The 17636-nt window shown below is 43.8% G+C and overlaps 2 long non-coding RNA genes and 1 pseudogene across 3 annotated transcripts; 1 reads left to right on the forward strand and 2 right to left on the reverse strand.

Moving 5' to 3' along the window:
- Window positions 1–297: 297 nt before the first annotated feature.
- On the reverse strand, window positions 298–4176 carry LOC144311266 (uncharacterized). The gene is made up of 3 exons (XR_013376824.1): window positions 3885–4176; window positions 2079–2316; window positions 298–1360 (listed from the first exon to the last, which is right to left on the reverse strand). It is a non-coding gene; the product is annotated as an uncharacterized LOC144311266 (long non-coding RNA).
- LOC144311265 (uncharacterized) lies at window positions 4144–9865 on the forward strand. Of its 2 annotated transcripts, XR_013376823.1 has the most exons (3): window positions 4228–4310; window positions 4604–4819; window positions 9497–9865. It is a non-coding gene; the product is annotated as an uncharacterized LOC144311265 (long non-coding RNA). The 2 variants fall into 2 exon arrangements; XR_013376822.1 differs by having other exon boundaries at window positions 4144–4819.
- On the reverse strand, window positions 5942–6386 carry LOC144311264 (large ribosomal subunit protein uL14 pseudogene; annotated as a pseudogene).
- Window positions 9866–17636: the final 7771 nt, after the last annotated feature.

Consider the following 17636-nt stretch of genomic DNA (forward strand, 5'->3'; position numbering starts at 1 on the left):
ATTCACAAAGGGGAACATTCAGAATAGAAACTGATGCCTTAATCATTTTGTCAAACCAGATTTCAAATGAAAACACCCTTTAAAATTCCCATCAAATATGTACCACCTCTGTTTGACCCTCATGCCTTCCTTGGCCTGCACTTCATCCAGATGCCCCTTCCCTCCTGACCCCTTGCCTTTGGGGTGAGGCTCCTGGCACAGGGAGGCTGGATGGAGCATCTGGGGTAGGTTGAAACCTCAGGAGTTGGATGAAAGGGTCTAAAACTAGTCACAATTTACTTATGTTGTCTAGGCTTAATGATTTTTTTATTGAGGTCTAATTGACATATAGCATTATATTAGTTTCAGGTGTATAACATAATGATCTGACATTTGTATATATTGTTGGCTTAATGATTTACAGCACTCTTGCTTTCAAAAGTATCCTAATTTGGATGAGTTACATGATCACCCAGTTTAAAGCCCACTTTACTTACCATTGGCCTGCATAACTTGTTTTCCTATTAGCTCAAGATGTCCCTGTATCTAAAAGGTTGCTACAGAATGTCTCATGGCCATCAGCAGAGCCCAGCTCAGGTAGGGAGGATGGAGGCAGGAGTACAAGTGACCTCATGATAGCCCTGGAGACCACACTTGGCTTTCTGGGAGCTTCCTGTCCATTTTTACAGGAAATTCTTAAAGAACTCCACCTTCCGGAACTATTAAGTCTTCAGGGTGCTCAGCTGGTGCCAGGTTGCTTTTCACTATAAACCCTGATATACTTTATTTTTTAAAACCATGTGCATGCATTACTTTGATTCCTGCCACCCCCTCCTCAAAAAAGTATCAAGATCCTCAAATAAAATGAGTAAAGAATACTCTCTGCAAATAAGACAAAATCAGAAAGAGAGACATATCCTAAGAGACTATTAACTCTAGGAAACAAGCTCAGGGTTGCTGGAGGGGTGGTGGGTGGAGGACGGTGTAACTGGGTGATGAACATTAAGAAGGGCAGGTGATGTAATGAGCACTGGGTGTGATACGCAACTGATGAATAACTGAATTCTAAATCTGAAACTAATGATACACTCTTAATAAAAAAAAATAAAATTAATTAGGTTGGCAGTGAGCTGTTTTGGGGAAGCCCCCTGAACCCCTGAGTTTCCCCAGGCAGCCAGAATCTATCCAAGGGCTCTTGGTCCTGGCCATAGCCAGCAGGTGTGTGGGCAGCTGGGGATCTTGGAAGCGAGGGTGTGAGCTTCATGGAATCCTGGGCCCAGCTGGGGGCTACCTGCAGGTAGAGCTCTGAGTCTCCTCCGAGAAGATGGTTGATTTTTCTCCAGTAATTCACAACTTTGCTGCAGCAGGACTGACTGCTTTACTGTATTAATAGGAAATAAACGCATTGTTTTGTTGTCTTTGATTTCCGTGTTAGGTTGGAGTCTTTGAGGGCTCTTTAAAATTTAATAAGTGAGAATAAAATAGGAAAAAAATTCCTTTGGGGCATCTGGCTGCATCAGACTTGTTAATTCTGGCTCCGCATTTCCAGCTACAGATAGCTGACCCAGCAGGTGCAGTGCAGTGTGTGCCTGTCCTTGCTCCTTCAGGGCTGGCTCCACCCTCTGTCCGGGGAACAGACCCACCCTAGGGAATGAGACAATCCCTGCTCTTGCCACCCCTCACTCCTAACAGTGAGCAGAAACCCAGCTGGCGAATGACTTTACTGTCACCCAGCTGACATCAAAGGCTCCCACAGAAAGGATTCAGGACCAGGGCACCCCTTAAATGTGGAATGGGTGGAATGTCCTCAGAGAGGAGAGGAGGGACACTGGATGGCGAGGGCTTCCAGAAGCGATGGCTGGCAGACTGAGGGTACAGTTAAGTAAACCTCCCCCAGGTTTATACCTGATATTCCCCTTATGCCAGGTGGTATAAGGGGCAAAGTAGCCAGGTAATGTCCCCTCACCTTTTCCTCTGACACTACCGGGATACTTTGTGGAGGCCTTCATTAAAGGGAGTTGACTCTGTTGGAACAGAGGCTATGCTTTTGATCTGTGAAGATGGCCATAGGGGTCTTCCATGTGAGAGGTGACACTCACCTGTATCAAATGACAAGACATTGCCCTTCTTGTGTGAAGGAAGAGGAAGGTGGGTTCCACGCAGGAGAGCCTGGGAGGCCGACTCCTTGGCTATCCTCCCCACGTGGATCTCTTCAGAGGATGCAAACACACACAACAGGTGAAGAAAAAGCACCCCGCCAGTTCTTTGAGGAGGACACCTCCAGGGTCTTGTACATGTGCCAGAATGAGGCCACGTTAGACATCTGCAGATGTCAACCTAAAAAGCAAAACAGCCAACTATTTTATTAGCAAAATAAGCTTATTCAGGAATATCCATGGGATTGCAATTTGGGATAAGCAAACTATGGAAGACCATAGTTGAGTCTGAAGAGACAAAAGGAAGGGCAAACTTTTTTAGGTTTTAGGGGATAATTGAGGAGGGTTGAACAAAAGTTCGTTGGACAAGAAAAGGAGTTTGAGGGTGTGGTGGTTTCTTGTTGGCTGCAAGTGGTGGTTTGTGCACTGTTGCTGGAGTCAGGAGTGATCATCCTCCTTCCGGCTGGTTCTGCAGGCTGCAGTGAATGGTGGGACCAAGTGCTCCCCCTTCAGGGCTTCCTGACTCCATTTTTTTTTTTTTGTATATTTTTTTTATTGGAGTTTGATTTGCCAACATATAGCATAACACCATTTTAAATGAGGTTTCGTTTACTCATTTTCATGTGGACCCAGGGCTATCAGAGTGCGAGAGGCCAGCTCAGAGCTTGCCCAGCTCCATGGCTCCACGTGGGCTGCACACACAGGTGCATAAATCCTCTGTGTCTGGACAGATTGGTGGTCTCACCACATTGCATAGCAGCTGCCCCAGAGCACCTCGAAGCATATTTCTGGCAAGGAGTCAACCTTTCCCGGCAGCCTTATAATTTAAAAACAAATTGATATGCTATAATTGCAAATGTCTGGATTGTTTGGCCCGGACAGGAATCATCTGAAAGGCAAACAGTCTGGTCCAGCTGGAGGAGGTTGTTTCCTGACAAAGGCACTCTGCTAATATGAGGATACCTTTGCATCCTCTGTTCTTCCCCGTTTTACAGCAGGATGTAAATTCTGCATCGGGGATTTTTTTTATTTATTTTTTTATTTTTTATGATTCCTTTTCTTGACGCTTGAATTCTGCATTTCATCTCTCCCTAGAGAGGCGATGGAATTATCCAGCCATCCTCCTCGTCAAAGTTATGGGCAATTTGACCTGCCATTTAGCCATTTCCTGGAGCCGGTTGAGTAGTTCTTTGGGCCATTCCTGCCTTGAAGACAACACAAGGCATGTTATGGCCCATGCAGATGAGGCCTCCAGACCGCTGCCTGGCCGGGAGGGGTTGCCCTTGCGAATGTTAATTCCGCCTCCACTGACTGCTGAAGGTTTTACCAAGATCAGGGACCCCAGTGCGGGTTGGTGGTGGTGGTGGTGGTGGTGGGGGGTGGGGGGGTGGGGTGGGGTGGTGAGAGGGCAGGGGACCTCTTCCCCTAAGTGATAGATTCAGTTTCAATGGGTTGAATAGGCCAAGAAGGGAGAGAACCAACCACAAAGAATACCGTGTTATAGAAATTTGCAGAAGCCCGAGTAGGCTCGTCGGATCTGTCCCAAGTCTAAATTCGTAGGGAAAATGTGAGCCAACCCTAAGTGTAGTATGCTCCCGTGATATGGTGATTTATAATAAGAAATATAATATTTCGTTTTCATCCTGTTTCTCGCCCCAAGCTCCAAAAACTCTTAGAATTTCCTAAGTGATCAGAGGAATGGAGGGAAAAGGAGTCTTGTTATTTATAACAAGCCCCTTCTACCCACACCTGAGTTTATGTTGATGAGGTAATTTTTGGAAAGTATCTAGGTAACCACAGGTGGAAACGGGTTCTCGGGGCACCCAAGCAGCTCATGAATGGGTTGGAACGTTCCGCCTCACCCTTCCCCCAGCCTGGGGGGGCGCGGAGGTGGGAGGGGCTAGCGGAGGGCTCAGTCGCCATTGGCCAATCATGTAATCAATAGCGTCATCAAAAATGGCGCCCTCGTAAAAGCCTAGGAGAGCTTCCGGTTGGCAAATGTGGGGTGGGAGGGGCTAGCGGAGGGCTGGGTCGCCATTGGCCAATCGTGTAATCAATAGCGTCATCAAAAATGGCGCCCTTATAAAAGCCTAGGAGAGCTTCCGGTTGGCAAATGTAGAGGCGCCGGGAGAGGGCGGGGAGGGTGCTGCTTCCAGGTGGCCCGAGGTCTCTTAGGTTTGGCTGTTCCCTAGTTTCAGCGGCTGCCCCTCGCCACCCTTAGGGGCAGTTTCCCCTGCCACAGCTTTAGTCCCTTGGGGTTTACGGAGGTCCCGAAGCAGCTCATCCTCCCGGAGAATCCTCAGAAGGGCAGTAGTGGCCTGACTGTACCTCCCCGGGCCTGCGTGGCTCAGCTGGGGAGGGGAGCGGGGGCCCGGAGGCCGCGAGAGCCCCGCATGCACGCGACCTTGATTACAGCTTATCGTTTGATTGTATTTTATTTTAATACTTTATTTATTTATTCATGACAGACACAGAGACAGAGAGGGGCAGAGACACAGGCAGCGGGAGAAGCAGGCTCCACGCAGGGAGCCCGACGTGGGACTCGATCCCGGGACTCCAGGATCACACCCTGGGCTGAAGGCGGCGCTAAACCGCTGAGCCACCCGGGCTGCCCTAATTGTATTTTATGAGTAGTCGTCGTGAATCTCCTACTGTGCCTAATTCATAAATTTTATCGTAGGGAGGTACGTATGGAACACACAGTCTGTATCGGGTTCGGTTTATCTGCAGGCATCCCTCGGAGGATAACGGGGGGTTGGGGGGGGTACTGCATATCCTCTAACGATTATAGTAAACTGGGACTACATCGGTAACTTAGCAAGTAAACCGTTTGCCTGGGTTCTGTGAGCCACTAAAGCAGATTAATCGGATCCGAGGCAGGGGCGGTGCTAGGAACCCTGCCCTGTAGCCATCCCGTGTTCCCACACGGTGGGACAGGTGACAATAGCCGGGGCCTAAAGTGGGAAGGGGACAGTCAGGGGGACCGAGCCCTTCACCTGTGGAATCCCCTGCCTCTCCAGATGGGTAGCATGAGAACTGAGTTAAAATTACGGGACAGCCAGCTGGTGTGGGACAATTGCCTGGGGGAGCTCCACACATTTGTTGGCTGGAAGGTTTGAGAGCTCGTTAAAGTCAAGTAGGAAAACAGTTTTTCCATCATAGCTTCTAACTTGGTTCCTTTGCCAAAGAGATTTGGAGCCAGGTAGCGTCGGAGGCTTTGGAGGTGGAGGGTCGGCTTCCGTCCCCCGGGTAGTTGTGAAACAGACCTGCTGTTGATCATTTCAATCTAGTGTGGTCATGTGTTCAGACTTAGGCATAGCTCAGGTTTTGTGGGAGTAGGGGGTTTAATCATACCAGCCCATGTCTGGCAAATTTCTGCCATGCAACAGGTATTATGCTCAATGCATTCTTCCAACAGTCACATGTGCTGCAACAACCCTAGGTGGAAGATTTTATTCTGCTCATTTTACAGATAACAGAACTTCGACTAAATAACTGGTTAAGCCATATAGGTAGCGAGAGGCAGAGCTGGGGTTCAAAAGTCAGCCCTGTGCTTTTTTTTTCTTTTTAGCAAATAATTTTTAATTTTTAAAAAAGATTTTATTTATTTATTCATGTGAGACACATACACAGAGAGAGAGAGGCAGAGACACATGCAGAGGGAGAAGCAGGCTCCATCCTGGGAGCCCGACGTGGGACTCAATCCTGGATCTCTAGGATCACATCCTGGGCTGAAGGCAGCACTAAACCACTGAGCCACCAGGCTGCCCAATTTTTTAATTTTTCAAAACAAATGCACCAAAGAATCAGGCAATACTGTTAGCATTGGATACAATCCTGGGCCACAAGTCTGTATACTCCTTTGCAACTGGTCCTGTGATAGCAGTCTTTCATTTTGCCTTTGTTTACTCTGACCCCTGTTACTTTCAGAATAGAGAAACATGCCATCTTTTCCAGTATGACTTCCGTTGTTGAATTACTACTGCTGGATGTATCTTTTTTTCTGAGCTGTGGTCTGCCTTTCTTCACTATGGCCATCCCCATGTCGCCCACTCCAGCAGCAGGAAGTCTGTTCAGTTATCCTTTGATCCCCTTCACGGAGATGATACACAGATTTTTGGCTCTTGTGTTGTCAGCACAGTTAATCATGGCTCCTACTGGAAGACCCAGGGAAATCCAGAATTTTGCATTGGGGAACTCACCACATCCACACTTCAACATCCTGAATGCCAGAAAGGGACCCAAAGCCAGCCAGTGGGTGCATTTCCCACCTTGGCCTGCAAAGGTTTAGAGAAGGCTTTGAGACCCCCGAGGTGAGCCTTGAAGGCAGGTAGGACACCTCACAGTGTTGGTCAGCATGGATTTGTCTGAGGGATGTCTGCTCTGGAGGGGTGGGGGTTGGAGGAGACCTTTGCCAATTAAGCAATGTCCTCTTCTTCCCACTCTTCCTGGTTCCTGTATTAAGACAGGCCAGAAACCCCAATAGGAAGCTATAGATTGGTGGCAATTGAATTTTGCTGAGATTGGAACCAGCTGGAGACAGGGAGAAAGCAAAGAGGGTCTTTGAGCTGGATCTAAATATAGCCTTGCCAATGTGCTTAATTTTTTCCTCTCACCATTTCATTGTTGATTTTGAAGGATCTCAACTCCCTGGAGGGAACGTTTAAGGCTGGAGAAATAGAGTTTTTCTTCAGTTTGTCTTTTGTGTAAATAAGAGGAACACGAAGCACAAATGTTACACTGGTTCCTATTGATTTAAGTCCTAACAAGTCAAACAGTTTTACAGTTGGCCAGCTTAGCATCTTCTCGTGGCAGTTCCGCAGCTAATTGTGGGGAAGGCCATGCCTGAGGTGACAAAACTTAATGCCTTGGGTCCTAGTTCCCCATGACTTTGCTCTGTCTCTCTATATATTGTTACTGTTTCCTGGTTCTCTTTAATAATACTATCTCTTTGTTTTCATCAATGTGTCTTTTCTCATTCTCTTAAATTTCTACCAGTCTTTCCCTTTTGTTCTGTTTTCACTTGGGATGCTGCAAGAAATAGAGCAGATACAGACGAGACCTCAAGAAGTTTGCAGTATGCTCTTTGCATATTGTTCAGTATTTGTCAGTGGCTGGATGCAGCTGATGGCTGTCATGTTTGCTTTTATTGCGATCACCCTAAGGATTCTGAGAAGGAAAGAAAAACCGTGCTTTTTGTGACCTAAGTCCTAAGAACACATAGCTGTCTGTGAATCTTGGTAATTACTTCATGCTGGGCCAGGGCTTCTCAGCTTGAAGTCTATGCATGAGCTTCAGGGGGATGAGGGAGTCTCTGAAATAGTAAGCAAGTTTTAAAATATGTGTGCATATACATCTTTGGTGTAAACATCTTTCAAAACTCATTGTATTCTCAAGGTCAATCATAGGCTAGATACTGTCAAGAATAACCTTCTACCCCAACCAATGAGGCCAAAGAAGGGGAGCCCAGTGACTTAGAAGAGAGTCAGAATTTATTCAGCTCTGAACAGGCATCTTAGTACTAAGTTCTCTTAATCAGGAGGCTTACTTACCATCTCAGGGCATCTGTGAAGAAATAAACCAATAGTCACATTTGACCTTTCATTCTACCTTAAAAAAAATCATTTCCTTTGTATTTAGTTTTGTTTGTGGGTTGATTTGCAACTGAAATACTAAACTATTGAACTTTGTTATTGATTGAAAGAGCAGAATATTTTCCTCCTATACGAAGGATGGAATTACTATTGCTTTATTCTTTGCTATATTCTAAAACTATAGAGTTGGAACTGTGCTAAAAGTTCAATAGTCTACCTTAACAACTCCTGTTGCCTCATCCACAATTTTTTCTAGAACACTCCCATCAAATGGCCATATAGCCATTTCCAGGGACAGAAAATGCTCTGTTTATTCATTCATCCATTCACCTGTGTTGTCCCATATGCCATGTACTCTGCTAGGTTCTGGGAATTTGATGATGAAGACAAATGACACCTTTGTCCACAAGGAACTTACAATTGGTAATCTAAAAAGACAAACATGGAACAAGTATGAATAGTGTTAGAGCAGGGAAAGCTCTGAGGCTAATGAGGACCACTCTGGTTTGTGGGTGGTAGTGGTCCTGGAAGGGTTCCCAGAGCAGGTAACCTCCAAGCTGAGCTGAAGGAGTGGGAGCTAGCAAGATGAAGGAAGATGCAGTAGAGAGAGTGTCATAGGTGGAGGGAATGGCATACTCAAGGATCCAAAAATGAAAGTGGAGCAAAACTTAGTGGGGAAAGTGAGAGATTAACATGGCTGAAGCAGAGAAAGAGAATGGATGAAAGAAGGGTTTCCATGGAAACTAATCTTTGACAGCAGTGAACCAGAAAGTCCTCCCTGACCATTAACTTTTCCATGTATGGCCTTCTGATGTTCCCAGGTAGACAAAAATCTTCATGAGATTAAGACAAATAACCAGGAGTTTCCTCGTTCCATTGACTCAGTCTGAGCAGAACTTTCCAACAATTTTTGGCTATGTTATACGCTTGCCATGTCCACCTCCTGGAATGCTGTTTCTAATCCCATCCACTCACCTCAAAGGTTTTGTCTGTGTTCACTTGTTCACCTCTCCCATCAGACTATATTCTGTGAAGGGCAGAGATTGTGACTAATTCTCTGGGGTGTTTGGTGCAGGGTCTAGCACACAGCAGGTTCTCAATTAGTGCTTTGTGGCTGACCAGTGAGTGGATGAATGGCTTAGATACTAGTCAGTGATAAATCTTATGAGCAGAAGTCAGGATGAAATAGAGACCAGCAGGAAAGCTGGGCAAGTCACAGCAGGAGCTGTCAGTGCCACCCTAGGAAATTGAGGTTCTTTCTATGCCATGGATTTCATGGATGTTATGATTACATTTCTCGGCATATATTTTTCTCCTCCAAACTACAGTAGTTCCCCAAGTAATACAATACTCAAATTTAATATCCTGAAAAGTGGTTATACAACACCCATAATTAGATTTTAGAGGTCTTGGAAAAAAACTTGCATTTCCAACAAAGAAAACAGTCCAATGTGTCAATACTGCAAAGCCAGAATGTGAAACTGGCAATAACTACCTTGAAGAGCAGGCCTTTACACTCTATTCTATGTTTGTTATTCTCTGACTTCTCACTATTTCGGCTCATGTTGACTTTTATATGTGATTATCCCCCTATAGTATAGTGTTGTGGTAGACAGCCTCCGGGATGACTCCCAATGATTCCTATAGTTTGGTCTTCAAATAGTTGCTCTTGTGTGATCTGCCCCACCTGCTTGAGTGTGGACTGGACTTAGTGTCTCATAACTAACCAATAGAATATGGGAAAAGTGATGGCATGTCCCTTCTTAGGTTCTAAAAAAGACTGTGCTTCTGCTTTGGGCTCCCGTCTCTCACTCTTACTCATTTGCTCTGGGGAAAGCCAACTACTACGTTGTGAGCTGCTCTATGGAGAGGCAGAGACATGGCAAAGAATCAAGGGAAGCCCCTACCCAACAGTGAGCAAAGAACTACAGTCCATGAGGAGCTGAATCCTGCCAACAGCATGCGTGAGAGCTTGGACGTGGATCCTCCCCAGTTATCCTTTCAGTTGAGGCTGCAGCCTCACCTGGCACCTTGATTACAGCCTGTGAGAGACCTGGAGGCAGAGCCATCCAGCTAAGCCATGTCTGGATTCTAGACCCATAGGAAAGATTAGATAATAAAAGTTTCAAGTTCTAAGTTTGGGATAGTTTGTTACTCAGCATTCGATACCCATTATAGGTTTTGGTACCATCAGTGAGGTGATACTATAATAAATACCTAAAAATATGGCTACCTAACTGGCCAGTAGATGAAGCCTGGGAAGATTTTTGATGTGTGCATTAGAGAAAACCTAAGTTAAGTTGGTCAGAAGGTAGAAAACTAAACTTGGATGTTGCTAGTGAATGAGGTCTCAAAGGGACGTGAAAAACACTATTAAGGAAATTAGAAGGAGATCTTTGATGTCATGGCAGAAACTTAACCTTCTTGCCTGCAATGATAGGGAAGTAGAAGATGAGCCTAATGAACTGAGTGATCAGGCAAAGTGTTGAAGGTATTGCCTGGTTTCTTCTTGTTTCTTATAGTAAAATGCACACAGGAGGACAGATAAAAGGAGAAAAAATGGGAAATAGCAGAAAGGGAGACAGAACATGAGAGACTCCTAACTCTGGGAAACGAACTAGGGGTGGTGGAAGGGGAGGGGGGTGGGGGGTGGGGGTGACTGGGTGATGGGCACAGAGGGGGGTATTTGAGGGGATGAGCACTGGGTGTTATTCTATATGTTGGCAAATTGAGCACCAATAAAAAATAAATTTATATATTAATAAAAAGGACAGATAAATTGAGGGAAGTACTGATAAATAGAAAAAAGCCTAGGGTATTGATAAACTTGAAAATTCTGCCTCTGGATGGCAAGCAATTAAAAAAATAAGAAATATCTTCTGAGCAAAGATCAAATCCAGGGCACCGCCAGGATTTTTCTTCAGTTGAGCCTTCAGATAATGCTGTAGCCCCCAACCGACATTTTATTGCAGCCTTGTAAAGCTGTAGAGGCAGAGGCATGAGCTGGGTTGTGTCCAGATTTCTGACTTACAGACTGAGATAATGTTTAAGTTTCTAAATTTTGGAGTAACTTGCTATATAGCAATAAATAACTAATACTACACAGCACAGAACAGTTGAAGGGAAGATTACTGTACATAGGGAGTTAAGGTAAAAGTTAATATACTGAATGTTGTTGTTCTAATGTTCTGGGAAATCTGACCAGTCCAAAAGGAAAGACCTAAAGAGACTAACATCAGGGGTTCTGCAAGGATAGTACAGACCTCTTTTGTTTACCATTTGTGAAAACCAACGTTGACAGGCCCTAGCTATACACATATAGAACTTTCAGTATGTTAGCATGCCACTCTGAAATATGAGCAGACATGGATATTTGGGGAGAGTGTGTAATATGAAAGACATTAACCAAACCAACAAAGTCAACTTTGAGGAAATGGGCACTGTGGAGGAAGGAAAAAATGACAAGTCTGTCAAATGCTCAGAGGTAAGATAGGATACTATGAAGAAGGAACTGTCAGATCATAATCAGCTCTTGGAAATTGAAAATTTGGTAGCAGAAACAATTCAATGGTAGGGTCTAAAAACTGATCAATGATGACAGGGATTTTTTTTCCTTGGAAGCATTTCCAGTACCTTGAACATTGCTTTGTACATAGTAGACACTCAGTAAAAACTTGAGAGAAGGAATGAGTAATGAAAAAGTTGGATAAATCTCCCTGTAGTAGAGCAGGAAGCTAGGAAAGCAAAGCCAAGCAAAAGACTTCTGGGAATCTAACATCTGAATAATGGGAACTCTAGAAGGAATAAATCAGATGGGAAAAACTAATCACCCAAAAATTATTCAGTAACAATTCCTCAAAATGATAATTTCAGAATCAGCACAGTGTATGAAAATAGAGCTATTCCAAGATCTCTTATTGTAAAACTTCAGAACATCAAGAACAACCACACTGAAAGCTAAAAGATAATGGGGAAATAGTTTCAAAATTTGAGGGTAAAATACTTTCCAACCAAGAATTCTATACTCAATTAAATATGAGGGTAGAGTTAAAGATATGTTTAGATATTCAAGATTTCAAAACATTTGTTTCCTATGTACATCCTTTCTTTTTGTATGAAACCACTAAAGGGTGTGCTTACCACGACAAGAAGTAATCCAAGAAAAACAAATGCCTAGCATCTAAGAAACTGGCTCTAACCCAGGACCAAGGGAGAAGGAAATACTCAGCATAGTGGTGAAAAGGAGGGCCCAACATAACAATTGTGATCAGGCTAGAAGTCTCCACAGCGATTTCATCTTTGGACCAAAAAAAATGACAGAGCACCTAACGTGGCTGAATGTATTTGGGGGTTTATACAACTGGGGAAGACTTCAGGGGTGAACTAGTGATAAGTACATTAAGAACCAACATGACTGTTATTAAGTACAGGGCAAACAGTGTTGGTGCAGGAATGGAAGAGCAATAATGGTATACAAATGGCTTGGCTGTGAAGAGCATTTGTACCCTAACAGGAATGTAGAAACCAAATGTACTTCTGGCTGTGGGAGGAGAATGTGAATAGGGAGGTGGGAAGGTGTGCACCTATGCAAAAGGATATGGAGGAGATTGAGGAGTTAAATCTTCATCTTTCAGATGAGCCAGTGGAGTCTGAAAGTCAATAAAATAGTATTCCAAGCAGGTTATTTAGTGACATAGCAAAAAATTCAAAAGGATGTCAGGTAAGAGTTGAAAGTGATTGCCTCTAGGGTGTGGGAAATGGGATTGTGGTGGAGGGACAAGCTGTTTTTGAATAATAAGCCTTATAGAACTATTTCCTCCTTAAACTATCTACATGTAATTCTTTGATGAAAAGATAAACTTAATTGGTAAAGTAACCAAGTGATAGCAAAAGCATGTGACCAATTTAAAAATATCAGAACACGGATTTAGAACAGAATATGAAAGTACAAAACGATGAAGGTAATGAAGTGCTTTCTTCTATTCTCCATGAAATAACTTTTTACTGCTTGACTGAGGAAATTATTTTGATTTCTAGTGAGTTTATAAAAGAAGTTATGAAAGTGAAATGTCTGTCATGTTAAAGAAGTAGCATTTTTGACTTGGGCAAAATATGGAAGACTCTAGGACAAAAGGCTGCAGATCAATGGTGTCTGTTGGCAGAATGCTTTTAAGGAGGACTTTTCAAAGAAACCACCTTTCAAAATGAATCTTATGTTGCAGAACCAATTTAAGATGTTTATTTACAATAATAATGCTGTCTTTAAAGGATATAATAAAATTATGTGAAAAACTAAAAAAAAAAAAGTTTATTAAGCACCTAATGCATGCCAAACTCTTGCCAAGAGCTTTGGTATAGACCATATTTACCTATTTTCACATCAATACTTAAGAGAAGGATATCAAATTCTCAGTATATAAGTGAAGAATCTGAGGCTCAGAGAGGTTAACTCCTTTGTACCACTTCACGAGACTAGTAGGTGGTAACGGTTGGATTTAAGCCTGGGTTTGTCTGAGTCCAAGATTAGGGCTGGAAAAAAGGAAGCAGAGATCCTTCCCATGACGTCTGTGTGTGCCTGATCCTAGTCCTGTGGATTTAATGAAGTCTAGGGTATGATCTCCTGTCTCCAACATCATGAGAGGCATGGGTACTGTAAAAGGAAGAATGGACCAGGAGGGAGGAGATGGGGGTCTTGAGTCTGGGCTCTACCCCTAAGTTGCTGGGTGACCTAGGACAACTTCATTTCTTTGTGCCTCTAATCCTTCATGTTTAAAATGAAGAGGAGGAACCATATGGTCTTCGTTTTCTCCCTTTTTGAAAGTTAGGTGATTCTGTACTTCATCCCTGATGCATCAGAAATGTTAGAGTGAGCTGAAGAGGTCCAGGGCAGTGGGAAGGCACTAGCTTCAGCACCTTCTTCAATACTGCTTGGGGCTTGATGCCTTTGGCACAGCTCCACAGATGAAGCTGCCGGTGAGGGTTAGAGCAGGACAGCAGTAAGTGGTTCCTGCTTCCATCCTGCTTCTCTGAGATCCCATTGGTTGGTTCAGCTGTTGCCATTGGGTATGCCTGATTGTTGTAGCAGAAAGACCATGGGTTTTTACATTGGAAGATTAGGTTAGAATCCCTAGATTAGCCACTTTGATTCATTTTCTTTTACTCAATGATTATTTGTTAGGCATTTATTGTGTGTCAGGCACTGCCATAAGATGTGGAGATGAATAATATAGGATCTTTGCCCCCTGGAATCTCCTAGTGTAGTAGGGGGAGAGATATATAAACAAATGACTATAAATGCTCATTGTGTCTATGAAAGAAACCTCTGCAGGGCTTATGACCAAAGGAGGTGGTCAGAAGAGACTCCAGAGAAGAGACATGAATTACTCTTGACAGATGGGAGTGAGGGTGGCATAGAGTGGCAGAAAAAGCATTTTAGGCAGAGGGAACAACATGAGCAAAGGTAAGGTGGTATAAAGCAACAGGCCCTTTTCAGAAAACCACAGTGAAAAAAGTGGGTCTTTCTATGTAGGTGGGCAGAGGATCATCTTCCTGGGAGAGAGAAATTCAGGTGCCATTAAGGCTAGGAGGTAGAGGGGGTGCTTTAAGAAAAGGTGGAGAACATAATGGTATATATTTTTACAGTGGAATGAGGGTTCCATCTGTGTATAGGTGCTGACCCTTTATTCTTTAGGAAGCTGAAAAAAACCAAAACCACAGTTTATTTAATCCTAGAATATTATTTGGGACTAGACCAGAACAATACCTTTATTTCTCCACACCGTGTATCACTCCTCCCCTCCAGAATGTGGATCTTTGCCCTCAAAGGCAGTGAGGCCAAAGTCTCCTGAGGGTGGTATTTTAATGTCAGAGAAAGGAATGGTGTACTCAGTGCCTTTAAGGCCTGGAGGCTCCTGCTAGACATTGGTAATGCAGTATCAAGTATCCACCTATTCCAGTTACAATGACTGGCTTCTAGGAGAAGATTCTGAAGATGGCCAAGAAGCAGCGTTTTCCATTTCAGGCCTCTGTGCAATGCAGAGGTAATTTGTGAAGCCTTGCATTGCTGTGGGCCTCCCATATACTGGCACCAGTTGACACATATTTATGCAGTTGATTTACTCTGGTATGGCATCCCGGGTAGTATTTCTCCTGAGGAGTAGTTTGAACGTCATTCATTCACATACCTCCCTTTTTTGCACACAGTCTATTCCCCTCACAGTCCTCTGTGCTTCTTATAGTGTTTGCAAGAGAGAGACCTATTCCAGCTTTCCCAAGTGAAGGGGATTTTATTCTAAGACTTTATTTTATTCTAAGACCTGATCCTTCTAGAATGGAGGCTGCCCTAGTGATTGTTGTTGATTCCCAACTTAGTCATGGGCTATTGTCTTTTTCTCTCCTTGCTACCCACTGATTTCCTCCCCTACTCTATCTTTTCCCTACCTCAAAGCTATCATTTGCTGAGATACTTAAAGGCTCACTGTTACCTTATGGTACTTTTCCACTTTCAGTTCCCACAGCTAACTGATCCATTCTATCCATATTTCCTGGTTGAAATCTTTGGAGATGGAATGTGATTGGCCTAGTGCATCAGTTTATATCAGGATCACTGGTTATGCCCACTTCTATCCCGTCACCTCTGATCATGAGGGGCTGGGGCTCTGTATAACCAAACATCCTCATCTGAGTTACAGTGAACTGTGGTGGACATCTCCAGTATGGGCAGTCTTTCCTTGAGATAGGAATGTACAAGCACTGCAGTGTCCTTCCAGCCAGAGGACTGTGATTAAACCTCTTGACAGACAGGGGCAGCTGGGTGGCTCAGTTGGTTAAGCCTCCAACTCTTGGTTTTGGCTCAAGTCATGATCTCAGGGTCATGGTATTAAGCCCCAGTTTGGGTTCTGTGCTCGGATCTGCTGGGGAGTCTCTTCCTCTGCCCCTCCTCTCTCTCTCTCTCTCTCTCACTCACTCTCTCTCTCTCTCAAATAAGTTAATCTTAAATCCATCTTAAATTAAATCTAGACCCACTGGTAGGACTGTAGGTAATGACTTTTGTATTTATCTTGTATTAGAACATTTTAGCTCTAGATTATACTTCTGGTCTTAACAGTCTCCCAAGTAGTTAGGGGTGAAGAATCTTGAAAAGCAAGTCAGTGACTGTCTTTTTCAAATATGCCCCTGGGTTCTCTAAGATCTACTGTTTTGCTCTAGGGCAATTGGTCCAAATGGGATCCTAAGTGCAGACTCAGAAGTGCTCATGAGATAGAAGTTTCTGCTAATTGAAGGAATCCATCAGATGAATACCCCAAGATACAGAGGTAATTTCTAGCAAAGGTTTTTGTGACATTAATTTGTTTTACTCTGACAACTTGATTAATCAGTTTTATTGTGACAACTTGTTTTGCTGCAATGCTGCCTAATCAGGGAGCTGTCACCAAAATACTTTATGGCTTCCCTGTTTTCCATCACAAATCAAAAACTTCAGCGACAGCTCACCAACATAAGAAGCAGTGATAATTAAAATGCATTCCGACAGAATTAGGAGGCATTCAGTTGGGTGATGTTATTAGGAGAGATTGCACTTGGAGAGAAAGGAACAATCAGACTTCATTCTTTCTAAGTAATTATGCAGCTTCCTTGGTGAATCCCAAATGCCACACCTGTGTAAAAGTTCAGGGTGTGGGCTGAGAGTACTGCACTCACCTCTGCTAGATGCCTTGGGTTTTCCCTGCTGGATCTGGGAAAAGCAGAGCCTCTGCTCTTCACTGATCATCAGAGCCAGAGCCATTAGGATTCAACCAGTAGACAGCAGGAAATAGAGAAAACTTGCTAGGAGTGGAGAGTTTACTACAGGAAGAGCTTAGGACACTCATTCCTACCTGCTCTCTAGGAGTTGTGCAGGGATCAATGGGAAGGTAGTGGAGAAATGTAGGGAGAAGAATATGAGGATATGCATCTTCCAGAGGGAGCACAGCAAGTGATAATTTTAAAGAACTCCAGGAAATTAATTTTCCGCCTTTTGCTCACACCTACAGCAGAGGTGATGACATGATGTACTGAGAACGTGGTCCCTTAGCAATCTGAAATCCACTAGATAGTAAATATTTATAAAACACAAAACATAATACTTACTGTTTCTCAAGCGCCTATAGCCTTCTGGGTACCCTATAAGAAGCTCTGTACACATTATATTATTAAACATCACGCTAAGTGTATAATAGGCATTATCAACTCCAATTTCCAAGAAGGAAACTGAGGCTTAAAGAGGTTAAATAACTTGTTCAATGCCTTGTAGGGAATACCAAGATTCAAATGCAGATTGGTGCCTCCAAAGCTCATTTTTGCTGGGTTTCGTCAGGGCTTCCCTCACTGTTTCTCAGCCTAGGGCAATCCCCTTGGCAGCCTGATTGCCTTCTCACAGGGAATGGCACTGCCTGCATGGTATTGTCTGCCATCTGTTCAGACACAGGTGGGGAGGCTTCCTGACTCAGGCACAGTCAGGTGGGTGGGTGCAGCAGGTCCAGCCATATGGGCAGAAGTGCAGAGGGCAGGGGAGATCTGCTCTGTTACATCAGGCAGCCTGTCTCCTTGCTATTCTAAGTTATGAATGGGCGATGTGTGCTTTTCTGAGGAGGGTCCCGATTTATAAGAGCTATGGAGATGAGTGTTATGATAAGCAGGACATTTATGGCCCCAGATGCCACAGGGCACAAAAGTCAATATGTTACATGCTCATTTAGCATGTTTGACTCTAATGGAACAGGTTGGAAATAATTGGCTTTTCAAGAAATGCTGCATTTCATTTCATTTCAGTCAGAAGGCACATACCCGCTGGGTGGTTATAACTCCAGCCTTCACAAATTTACCTTATTCTGAGTTTGGCAAGTGGGGGGAATAGAAGTATAGAAGT

This window comes from Canis aureus, chromosome 3, assembly GCF_053574225.1.
Source record: "Canis aureus isolate CA01 chromosome 3, VMU_Caureus_v.1.0, whole genome shotgun sequence".
Lineage (NCBI taxonomy): Eukaryota > Metazoa > Chordata > Mammalia > Carnivora > Canidae > Canis > Canis aureus.